Below are 12,458 nucleotides of genomic sequence, written 5' to 3'. Positions count from 1 at the left end.
TACTGTAAGATGTTCTGTAAATAGTCTTGGAAGAAGTACTCTCTGGCTATGATGAGCTGTGTATATTTCACCACCCTTACTCTGCCATACTTAGACTTTTAAACCTGTGGTGATTTGTGACTTCTATATCAAGTCTTTAGAGCTAATGTCTCTCAATAATGGCAGGATATTGTCAGAAAAAAACCTTGGGATCAGTATGGTTATTCCTCTGCTAGCATATAGCAGCAGAAGCGTTATATTTAAAGAGGAATGCAACTACACACAGAAGAGTATGGCAATGTCAGAGTTAGAGGTAAGTAACTAACTCTAGTATCTACCTGTAGAAAGTTATTGTGATATCAGATTATACTAAATAGGAATACCATGCATGGGTTGAACATAGCCACAGCACAGCCAGGCAGGAATGACGCACACATCCTGGCCCATGCTAATAGTGGCTGATACAGTTCTGCCTGGCACTGTCAATAGAGGACTGTGATTCAGGCAAACCTGGAACTGATTGCCTGTTTCTTTCCAGCAGGACAGGAGCAGATAAGCCACTGGTATTGAAATAAAAACAATCTATCCACTGGGGAACTAAACTGATAAAACTGTGTATTGCTGCTTATCAGCTAAATGTAAAGCTAAATGTAAATCTAATCCTAGGTATGTAAGTGCTATAGGAACTTAGTACTTGGCCCTTTTAGTTGTTGGAAACACATGGTTTCTATTCACGGAGTCAGTACTGTTTGTTTTTCCCCTCAATTTTGTACATTGTGTATCTATATCTATAGCTATACCTATATCTATCTAGGAACAGTGTATGCATACACATTTTCAGGGAATCATACTGTAAGTGACCACAATAAAATGATGACATTTAACTTCATCAAGAACAGGATGAGAATCTACTTCATGGGCTCGGTCTAACATTTACTCTGTTTGAACTACACGCTTACATTTAATAATTCATTTATTCATGAACAACCAGTAGATAAGCCCTTTATTCTGTGTTTCAATTAAAATAAATAAGTGAGCATATGAAGTGTGTCCTAGAAAACTGAAGACAAATTATTATTATTCTTCCAAAAGAAACTTTGAAGGGCAATGGAAATTGCAAACTTGTACTATTGTGTTTAGAGGATGTACTTGTACAAGGCCTTGAAACTGCATACTTTCAGAAATGGAATTAATAGAATCTTTCATTGTTCCAATTTATTAGTGGGCTGACACTGCAAAATGGTATCTCCTCTATTATTTGTCTTCAACTTGGCCAGAATCCCATCGTGCAATTACATGGGGAGAGAAAGCATTCCCTTCTCATTCCCTTCTGATGTTCTGCCTCCTCCAAGTATCAGTTTTGAATGTGTGTGGTTAAAGCAGTCTAGACAGGTATGTAAGTTGATTGACTGGGTGAATCTAAATTAGAAGGAGAAGATATAAAGATAATAGGTAGAGTCAGAGAAATGGACAGAATGTTATAGTGCCTAGAGATGACTATATATAAAAATGCTATGTCTGTAAAGTCCTTTCTGATAATGCCTACAATGAGCTGCAGCAACCAATCTCATAAAAATACTTTCTACCTGCATCTATTCCAGAAATTCTCTCTCTCTTTTAGACTTTGAGAGAAGATATGCAAAGGTAGCAATTTCAACAGTAGAAATTGAGGTCAGATTGCAAAACTTGAAGCCATGTTTTTGCTTGGTTTCTTGTTCCAGCATACGTTTATAACCCAATAAATAAATAAATAAATAAAAATAAAATTTCACTTACTGTGGAATTTATTATTTTCATAAAGATCTATAAAAGGCGATTATTGCAACTGCTTTTATTAGGTGGGAAATACCAACTTAATAAGCATTATTTATCAATGTTTGCCTTCTGCAAAGTTAGAAAGTGTCCAGTGGAGTGTTTTAGGATGTTGTGAATACATGGAGTGCAGAGACCTACAGAAAGTTTTGTGCTGCATGACACACATCATACTTTTTTTTCCTCTAAGCCCTATAAAAAATGAACCCATTGTCCACCCATTTAAAAAAAAAAGGCAGCAAAGCAAAAGAGGTGTGGAAATTCCCATTCTAAGTGTTCTGCCACCTGCAGAAGTCTGTGGCAGAGGGCATGCCAGAGTAACTTACCTGGCCACAGTAGGACGGGTTTTATTCTACCTCTGACTTGTAGACAAGTTACAATATTTGGGGCAGTGGTGTCCCAGCTGGCAACAGTCACAGAATGTGGCATGGTGAGAGAGGCAATCACGAATGCTCAGGATGGAGCTCCCAGTCAGCTACATCTTTGAATGATCTGGTATCCCAGCACAGAGTTCCAGTGAGAGTGAGAGGAGAGAGCCTGTCTGAGAGCCATTCAGAGCTCCGAAGCTCTCAGGTGGCCTCAAGACTATTCAGGCTTCATGAAACAAAGTCTGTTTATTTTTAGACGAAGAAAAGTTTAAGTAGAAGAAAGGAATCCATTTGTGAATCTTGCCATCCACTGAATCATGCAGCCACTTGATTATAGTCAAGCCGTTTTCCCTACTCTGATTTCTTTGTATATTGCATTTTTTACTATAAAACATTTTCTTTATAGACACTCACAGATACAAAAGATATTGCTGTGAACAAAACCTCTTCTATTTCCTAAAAGCTTTACTGCTCTCTTTCAGCATTAGACATTGTAATCCTTTTTTCTGCTTCACAGTGGGTTGATATGGAAATGGAATTACAAACAGTATTAGAATGTAGACGTGGGCTGAAAAGTTACCCTTTGTTTCCTGAACCAATTGTTGTCTTACCATGCAGTCTTAGGCAGCTCACTTAACTTCATCAGGCCCCAATTCAGCAGAGATGTATAGGCAATACTACACATCTCAAATTGATTTGAAATGTGGTTATACCACATCCCCTCTCTCCTAATCTTCTAAATTAAAATGGAACTATAATTATCCCTCTCCCCCAAAATATTGCACTTTCCTATATGACATTCAAACTCTCCCTGAGAATTCCTAAGGTCTTCTGAATCTCTTATTTATACTTTAGTCACATTGTCTTTGTTCAATACCTTTCTATTTGGTGTATGTTGAATTAAGCAGTATATTATTTGAAAAATATGTCTGTTTCATCACCTAGCATAATAAAAATATTCATCCCAAGTTTTCACATATGATTATCTGTACTCATAAGCCTGGCTAGATCTCAAGTAGGTGGAGGGAAAACCTGCACTCCTCATTACAATTCCATGAAACAAGTTTTGAAATGGCTACCTGAGGATATTGCTTATCTTTATTTTTACTTCCAAGAACCAGTAATATTGAAGGTGTGTAGGATTTGATACAATCAAAAACCATTTAGCTTGGAAAAGACCTTTAAGATCATCAAGTCCAACCATTGACCCAACACCCCCAAATTCACCACTAAACCATGTCCCTAAGTGCCATATCTACACATCTTTTAAATACCTTCAGGGATGGTGACTCAACCCCTTCCCCGGGCAGTCTGCTCCATAGTTTGAGAGGTCACCTAAGAGCTTGGTAAAACAACACAAATGATAAGTAGTATTCTGTCTGTGAGCATGTCTTTAGAGAATACAACTTCTACAGAGCTTTTTTTTTCTTGTAATTAAGTTTAAAAAATAAAACTATAAAATCAGGATAGTTTTCTCAAAATTGAATAATTTAGAGTCCTCCATGAGGTTATTCTGCTTCTTAAAGACTGAGAAACATGTAGTATTTAAGCAGAATAAAATTATATGCACATATGGTTAAGTGAATTTATCTAGCCATAATAGTGTAGTCTTATTTTGCAAAAGTAAATGTGCACATTTAGACCAGAATGATGTCTCTTTTAGTGCAAGGGAAGTATTCCAAAAGGGGTTCTATTCCCCTTTTAAGGCTGCTGCACAGGAGGCAGACAACACTGCAAATCCAATAATGATATTGAAATTACTCACACAACCCTACTGGCAAGTGATCCAGAAGGTTTTATTACTTATGTTGATTGTGTTCATGCCTTTTATATCCTTCTGTTAGTAAGTCACCATTTAAAGCAAAATTTTCTCAAAATTGTGACTTTCATGTGTGTGCTATGTAGTATCTAGGCTTGAGTCTCAAAGCTGCCAAATTCTCCTTTGTCAACTAATGTAAAATAACCTTGAAACTTTAGACAGCAAAAAAAAAAGCCCTATTTTTAAAAAAAATCCTCAAATGACAGAGCAGGATGATGCAATTTACAAGAGTTAGAAGTAACAGCTAATCCTTCTGCTCTATATATGCACCAGATCTGGTCATCACTGGATCTCCACTAATCTATATTTGCTGAAGATACAGCCAGATTTTTTGGATATTACACTCTATTAAATTTATTATTCATTAGCTATTACTCTAGAACATAAATTTAAAATAGGAAACATATTTTTCATTTGTAGATTAAACATGATTCAAAAGACATGTATTTAGAAGTCTAATGTATTCCTAATTAATGCCATTTCCATGCTGATGTTGAATTGTTTCCCATTCCCTCACTACATGGTTAATATCAAACTACTTCTCCCTGTCATTACTTGGCAAAATGGTTGGGTTTTTTTCGCCTGAGATTTTACTGGCTTTATTTATTTTGAATTAGGTTTAAGCATTGCAACTCAAAAATATATGAAAGAAATATAAACTAAAACCTGTTACTTTAATTATTCCATTTATACAGTCATGTCATCACTTCCACAATTCTTACCTCAGTTCTCACTATTAACTTCCATAGAAGAGATGAGAAGATTTTCTTATCACCTTGGTAAACCTCTTGTAGAAGTAATTTATATTGTTAACTGATTGAAAATGCAACCTCAAGCAACTATGGAAAGGTGCAGGATTTATTTAGATATATAAAATAAGCTAGTTTTCAGAAGAGGAAATTCCTTCATGGAACTGTTTGCAACTATGCTATTTACACTTCTCTTTATTCCCATTTATTTGCATTGCTGTCAGTGGGCTTTTTTCCATTGACATTCTTCACCTAATTCATGGAGGTGCTGAAGAGCTTCTGCTTAAGGGTTGCAAAAATAAACTCTGCATAATGATGCTTATATTTTATGTCTGTTATAAAACTCTAAACTCGCAAATGGATCCAATAAGCTCTGCTGGACAGCTTTGGTGTATGTCCAGTACATTTTAATGCTATATTAAAAAAATCTCATGTCAGAGTTCTTCAGTTATTTTTCTCCTACATTTCTCATTTGGGCTGAATTGCAATAATATATTTTATCATATTTTCACATAATCCTGCTTACTTCAGAGCTGAGACCAGTATCTGTTTTCTTAAACCTTTTGATAATGCTTTCTGAATGTCTTTTAGAAAATATTTACAGCTACTGCCTTTGAAACACATTCCACAGTTGCCAGCTCTTATGTATGATAAATGGATATTACGATGTTAAGCACTTACTTAAAAGCTCTAAACCTAGGGGCCAATATACTTGACTTTCCTTAAAAGCAGCAGCACTAGACTTCCTAGTCCAGAATGTCCAGCTTATGGTTACTGTAGTTTCAGGGTGAGGGAAGGTGAAATTTCAAATTTGACCAGAAAAAGCATGAAATGATTATCATTGTAAACGTGTTAATTATTACAGGTATATTGTTACTACTGGTGAGAAGAAGATAGAAGAAAAATGGAAATGCATCAGAAGAATGACTTGGAGTAAAAATGAGCATATTTGAGATAAATCTTGATCATAAAACAATTGGTGACTTGCTTAGCTGCATGAGAAAATTAAGTTTCTTTTAAATAGGCACGAAGACTAGTTGAATCAGAAGTTAAAACCAGCCATCACCATGTGTTCAGTTTCATTACTTGGCTTTTGTTTGCTTGTTTGTTTCAGGAAAGCCAAAGAACTCCATCTACACATCAGAGGCTAATTTTGACTATATTGCCCACTCATAGAGAAAATGATATAAAAAAGATATGGACGATATAATTAATTTCCATTCTCTCAAAAGCGCCTGAGAGGTTTAATAAGCAGATATATTTGTGCCTGTCTCCATTGCTCTGAGACTTTTTCCAGTATAACATGAAACCTGAATAGTATATCTGGATAGGAGTTGAATTTATTTTTCTTGTCAGTTCTACCCCTGTGTGCAGAGGAATCATGCCTATTTGAATAAACTGAACAAAACCGTGACTATGTCTCTGTAAAAAAGCATTTTTGATGATTAGACATACTGGAAAATGGTGTGCATAGACGCCTCATGAGTCTTTTGGAGACAGATTTCTTTTTCATTTTCATTGGGTTTTGAGATACAGAATCATTACTTGGATTTTAAGATCTCAGAATTTTCTGTGCATGTACAGTACTTTTCATCTAAGAATATGAGTGGGATTTGTACACACTATTCTGGATCATATCAGACCAAGCTGTTTGGAGAGAGCAAAGTGAGAAATTTAAAGCAACTAGGACTTTTCTCCCAATTTTGGCTGCAACAAGAGATTTGACAAAATAAAATTCAGTCTATCTACAAAGAATTATTATCAAATTTATGCTATAATTTGAAAAACAGAGGTAACATCTAGACGTGTGTATTCTTCTTAAATGAGTCTAAGAATTAATCTTATTTTTACAGATACTTTTTAAAAAATCTGTAATTTTTAAATAGGTATTTTAAACAGGGAATGAAAAAAAACTTTGAAATGAAAGATGCATAGTATTATAGAAATACACACTAATATAAAAATCTTTTCCCAGATTCTGGCCAGATGAATAAAAGAGATGTTATCCTTACTTAAATAGACTCAAGAATTTTCCAGCTATAACTGAATGGAAAAGGATTTTCTAAATCCATGGTATTTCAAGATTAAACAGGAAAGAAAGAGAGACGTTATCCACTTGACTGAAATAAAAGAGAAAAATCAATCCATATATAAAACTGTAAAGAATATAATGATAGGACCACATCATGGATACAAGTCCCTGGACAAATATTTTATTTTTTCCCCAAAACCCACAGTTTAATTAACTATGGGCATAAATCGCTTTATTAGTTATTTTGGAGAGGTTCATTCTTATTTATCAGGGGTTATATACAGAACCATTACATAATAAGTAAAAATTTGCTGACAGTGGAATACTTCTGAAAAAGGTTCTAATGAATAAATCTGTTTTGACAAAGTATTCTCATTGAAAAAATCCTGATTTGAGACAGTTGATTCTGATTAGCATCATGCGATGAGACATGAAGCCATGAGGCACGGATTCTGAGAGCAATAGAAGTCACACAACAGGTCCCATAGAGCTGAAAGCACAAGAGGCTTGAGCAGCCCCTCACTGTATGAACTCTCCAGGCTGCCCCTGGACCCAAACCAGTTTGGGCTGAATCTTTTCTCTTTTGATACTGCTACCCACTATGGAAGCTTAATGTATCTCACACTAAATCAGTTTGTGTCAATGTGGATGATGACTATACGGTCAGTGCCTAGAAGCCAGAAGCCACCCATATGGCATATTCCCTTAGGTTCCTGAGAAACAGAAGGATCCATTTCTTTTGGGGGAGGAGGAAGAGATGCCAATATAAAAGGAGGATATGATCTGTAATCAAATCATGTTGTTGTAAATGATACAGTTCCTCTGTGCTGATTTGGGATCAATACCAATATTAAAAAATCCAACTGCCACTGCACTATCAGTTGCGATTTACCTTACTCTGCTAATTTCAGGACTACACACCATATGGAAAGCAAAGGTTTTACAAGGTGGAGGGAATTAGTAAATTGCAACTCAGCCTGGGGATTTAATCAATTCATAGAAGATGCATAATGGCAAATTTAGGACACAGAGAGTGAACACATTGGCCAAACAAAGAAAATATCTGCACAGCTCTAAAGAGTTTTTACTAAAAAAAGAAAAGCAGAAGAAAATAAAGCAGAATAGGTGGGAAAAAAATTTAATGTACTCATTATTTTAAAAACCTGTGGCAGTGCAGGTGGCTGCAGCTATTCTTTGTCCTGAGAACTCAGACAACCAGCTGTCGTGGTCAGCAACCCAAGTTTAGTGTGTAACTTTCAGTCATGGTGAGAACCCATGATTCCCTTGTTTTGTCTTTTGCATGTTTTCCCCTGATTGGTTAATATTTGTTTTTCTTGTTTTATGTATGAAGTTATGTATCTTCATTTTCCTTCTTTAATATGTATTAGTTCTAGGAAGTTCTTTGTTCCTCGACGCCCCATTGGATCCTTCCCTGAGCCCCTCCTATGTGTTGTTTCCATTGGTTCCCTTCCTGTCAATCCCACCTGTTTGTCTCTATCCCATTGGCTGAGATCCCTTTCCCCACCTATTCTGTACCCAGTATAAGATCCCTGGACCCTCCCACTAAAGCTGTTTCTGTAATCATGTGATTGCCTATTGATTAAATATTTGAACTTTGCACAAGTGACTTGGGAAGCTCCTGTATTCATTTGGTAGATAAAATAAAAAGAAAATGGTGTTTCAGAAATAGCTTATAAGCGTTTTAGAATAAATTTTTATTAAATTAACCGTCTTTCTTTTTAAACCTTCATGAGATGCAGGTTTTGCTTCAACAGTTTTTCACAGTGATCTAGTTTTTAAGGGAATGTTAACAGAGGTATCTCTCTTAGAAGTATTCTCCAAATAGACATATATGATAGGAAGATATTTCATTCTAAAACAATGTATTTCCTGTTTCTTACTCTTCCTTTCTAATCTAATGCCAACAAATCCTTCAACTCTTGTATGCCTTTGGGAATTATCTGTGGCTCTTATAGATTTTTGTCATTGGACTTTGGGGAAGAATGACTTGCAAGATTAGCAGGACTGGAAAAATGAACATCTGTTGGAAAAATGAACAACTGCCTGTCTGAGTTGCATCATGAGTAATCTGTTACTAAACGTCTAAATATTTTCCTCACAAGTAGGTTTCATTGCAATTAATATAATCTATTTAGTGTTTTTTACTGGCTTAAAAATTTTAATTAGAATTAAAAAAAAAAAAAACAAACCACCCCCCCTCAAAAAACACCACCACCTTCCCCTCAAACAAGTAAAAAACCCCAGAGAAGTTGTTCCCACTATCTGAGTTCTGTATTGCAATCTTCATTGTAGAAATCAAATGTATCTTTTTTTTCACTGCCCATTTAGCATTATTGATAGTCTGCTTATTTTCAAAAGTTTCATTCATTCTTCATCCCATTAATCCTGACAGCAAATAGGTTTACTTATTTTATGTATGCTTTTCAAACTTCCAGTGCAAGAAAGGATGTTTACCTCCTTCAGGCTAACAAAATAATGAATGACATGTGAGTGAGACAAAGATTTGTCTTCAGGTGAACTCTGGACCTATATATCAACCTCTGAATTCCCAGAGTAAGAAAAGTTATTCTTTCATCATCTTTCTGTAGCCTCTGGTGAAGAGGACATCTTGCTGTGAACAGGAAGGTGCTACAGAATTATTACCTGCTTTTTAAGTTAGAGCAACTTGAAGTTAAGACCAGCATGAAAGCATGAATCTGCATGAAACTTTCAGCAGTTTGTTACAGCTAGTTACTCCAAAAATTCAAGAAGTTATGGTGGCCTATTCCTTGTTGCCTCTGCAGATTGGGAATGCTCATAACTATAAAGGAAGGAAAGAATGGCCAATGGCATATATCTATATGAAAGAAAAATCTGTCCACCCACATTTCATGCCAGAAAGACATAGCTTGGACAGCAGATTGGACTTAAAATGTTACTTTCAAGAAAGATAAAAACTTTTGCAAGGAGATGTTTTGCTGTCAGCACCAGGCTTGATTGCCAGCCAACACAAGAACATCTGGTGTTATTTCTCACATTGCAGGAAATCATATCTGGTCTCCAGTCACCAGCTCAGACTAGGTCTCCCTTAGAGTCTGTGTTTTACTTGCTGACTGCAGAACGATGGTTTGCACATGGTAGGGCCCTTTAAATATCACAATGGTCCCTCTCTGATCAGACAACAGACCCATGTCCATTGAAATGAAATTAGCACTTAGAAATGTGTGCTAATTGGACTGGTTTTAGTTTCCAGTAACATGGTAAAAAGGCAAAGATGGCACGAAGGAAATCATCTATATGCTCTTGACAGCACATTTGTTGGGATTTTTCTCCTAGACAACACATTGCAACTGATTTATTTTTCAGTGATGCTAAGGTTGTGTACAAGCTTATCTATGCAGGTAGTCCCCTGCTTTGCTATGTTTTTGGTATTTACAACATTTATTTCATCCTTTATTGAGGGTGCTCATATGATCTATTATCCAAATCATTTGGTATTAACATGACAATGTGCATTTTAACTGTAATAGAACATGGATTTCCATATTTCTATAGTGTTACCTCAAACAAACAAACAACCCAAACCCACAAAGATCCCCTAAGAAACATCAATAACAGAAGCCCCAAGGTGTTGTTTGCAGAGCATTCAAGCATTACGACTCTTGATTTGATTTAGTGATTGAGTCTTACTGCGATAAAAGGAGATGTATGTTAACACAAACATTTCATGAGTAGCTATACTGATTGAATACATTCATGGTGCCACTGTTTGCATTACTCTTCTTTTTCTTCACCTTTTATGCATTCTTTTTAGTACCTCTCCCTCTTCTAGAGTATTACCAGTTTTAATTTCATTCCTCTTCTCAGTTTCTTTTCAAGATTTCTTTAAATTCACTGATTCCTTTCTCACAGGAATGTGTGCAAAAACACTGTACTTTGCTACATTAACGTGAAAATTCTGTCATTTTTCTCAGATATAGTGACAAAATATTGATTCTGTGTTTCATATTACGGATACAGAAGAGTAGGTGGGACATTGAATAGCTCTGTTGAGAAGATTTTGCTCAGTTGAGAGATCAGCATGATTGCCTAAATGTGATAAAATGTACCACAAATATGAAAGGAAAACAACAAAATGCTGGAGCACAAAACAGAGAACAGCTGATTGTAAATGATGCTATTTCTGTGCAGAGATAGATGCTTCCATTTTGAAGAGAAGGAACTGGCTAGGTCACCTCTAAATGCCCATACATTCACATTTTGAATATTTTGAGAAACTTCCGGTAATATTGTGGTTTCTCTTAGAAATGAAGATGGTTCTGCAGCTGTAAATCTACATGGAAAGACAGGAAGGAAACAGAAAAGGACAAAAAAGCAAGAAGGTATTGTTTGGAAATACATCTAAAATGTGTAAAATGTTTTAGAGAATTAGACTTCATAATTCATTCACTGTTTCCCTGAAAACTGAGCCCTTATCTTTATTTAGACTCACAAATTTTCAAGATTATTGACTGCTTTAGGAATATTGAGACAATTGTTTCCAGCTTTCCCTTTGTTGAAAGTGTAGTAGATCAGATGGCTCTGAAAAGGATTTTAAGGAATTTTCAGACACTCTCATTAAAAATTGCAGTATTTGTAATACTTGACTGACAGTCTGAAGGGTGGAAGAGTTCACTTCTTGATCAACAGTATAAAATTTCTGAAGTATCTATTTTGCTTTATATTTAATTCTGTGGATGTTCTTGGCTCGCTTATTTTTTATGGATTCTTTTGGTAAAAATGAGTTGAACATAAACCCAGGCACAATTTTTTTAAGAGTAAATTCTTTGTTTCTAGAATCTCAACAAAACCAGATTGGATACCTTTGGTAATTTTGGTGAATGGATTGTTTAAATACTTGCCTCTAAGTTGCATACAAAATGTTGTATTTTTGCTCACTCCTTGGCCATCCTTGTTAAGTATTAAAGGAAGAATTCTTACAGTACTCTATTTTGTGAAAGGAAAACAAAGTATTAAAACAGTATTTGTTTTTCCATCCTTCTCTTGTATTCAGTGTGTAGTGAATGATAGCTTCTTTTGTGCTCTGCATAGCATTTCCTAAGCTATTTGTTTATTTCTGATCTCAAGCAGAAATTGTCATTTGCAGCTGTTTTTTCATGGAAACTTACACTGCATAATTAACAGTTTCACATCCCTTTAATCATCAAAGTGCTACATTATTTGGAACTGTGCTTCAGCTTTGTCCTCTGTTTACTGGCATTTGCTAATCTCGGTGTGAATGTACAAACCTTTATTCTCAAGAAATTATGAACATAACCTCTGGTGTAATAACAGTGACCAAAAAAAGAGTCAGCTCCTTGAAACTGTTCTAATGATTTAGTTTGTAATGCTGAAAATACTCAAGTAATGTTTCCTTAGGCAAAATTTAACATTTATTTTCCTACTGAAGAAAGTGGGTGCCCTATGAGTGGGATGTAAAAGTACATTCTGTCCAAAATATGAATGTCAGGTGGTAGGGCCCTGAGGCTGTCCAGCAACCTGTGTAACTCAGTGGAAGATTAACATCTGTTTCTAGTATCTTTGCTAAAGCTGAAGAAAGTCAACCACAGGGATTTTCAGAGCACTCAGATAGGGAACTTTTGCATTGTTTATGCCTATTGCAAATATTTTTACATAATTTTCACTTGAATAAAGCATAA

The sequence above is a fragment of the Corvus moneduloides genome, chromosome 1, assembly GCF_009650955.1.
Source record: "Corvus moneduloides isolate bCorMon1 chromosome 1, bCorMon1.pri, whole genome shotgun sequence".
Lineage (NCBI taxonomy): Eukaryota > Metazoa > Chordata > Aves > Passeriformes > Corvidae > Corvus > Corvus moneduloides.
The sequence above is the reverse complement of the archived record's forward strand: the minus strand, read 5'-3'. Positions refer to the sequence as shown.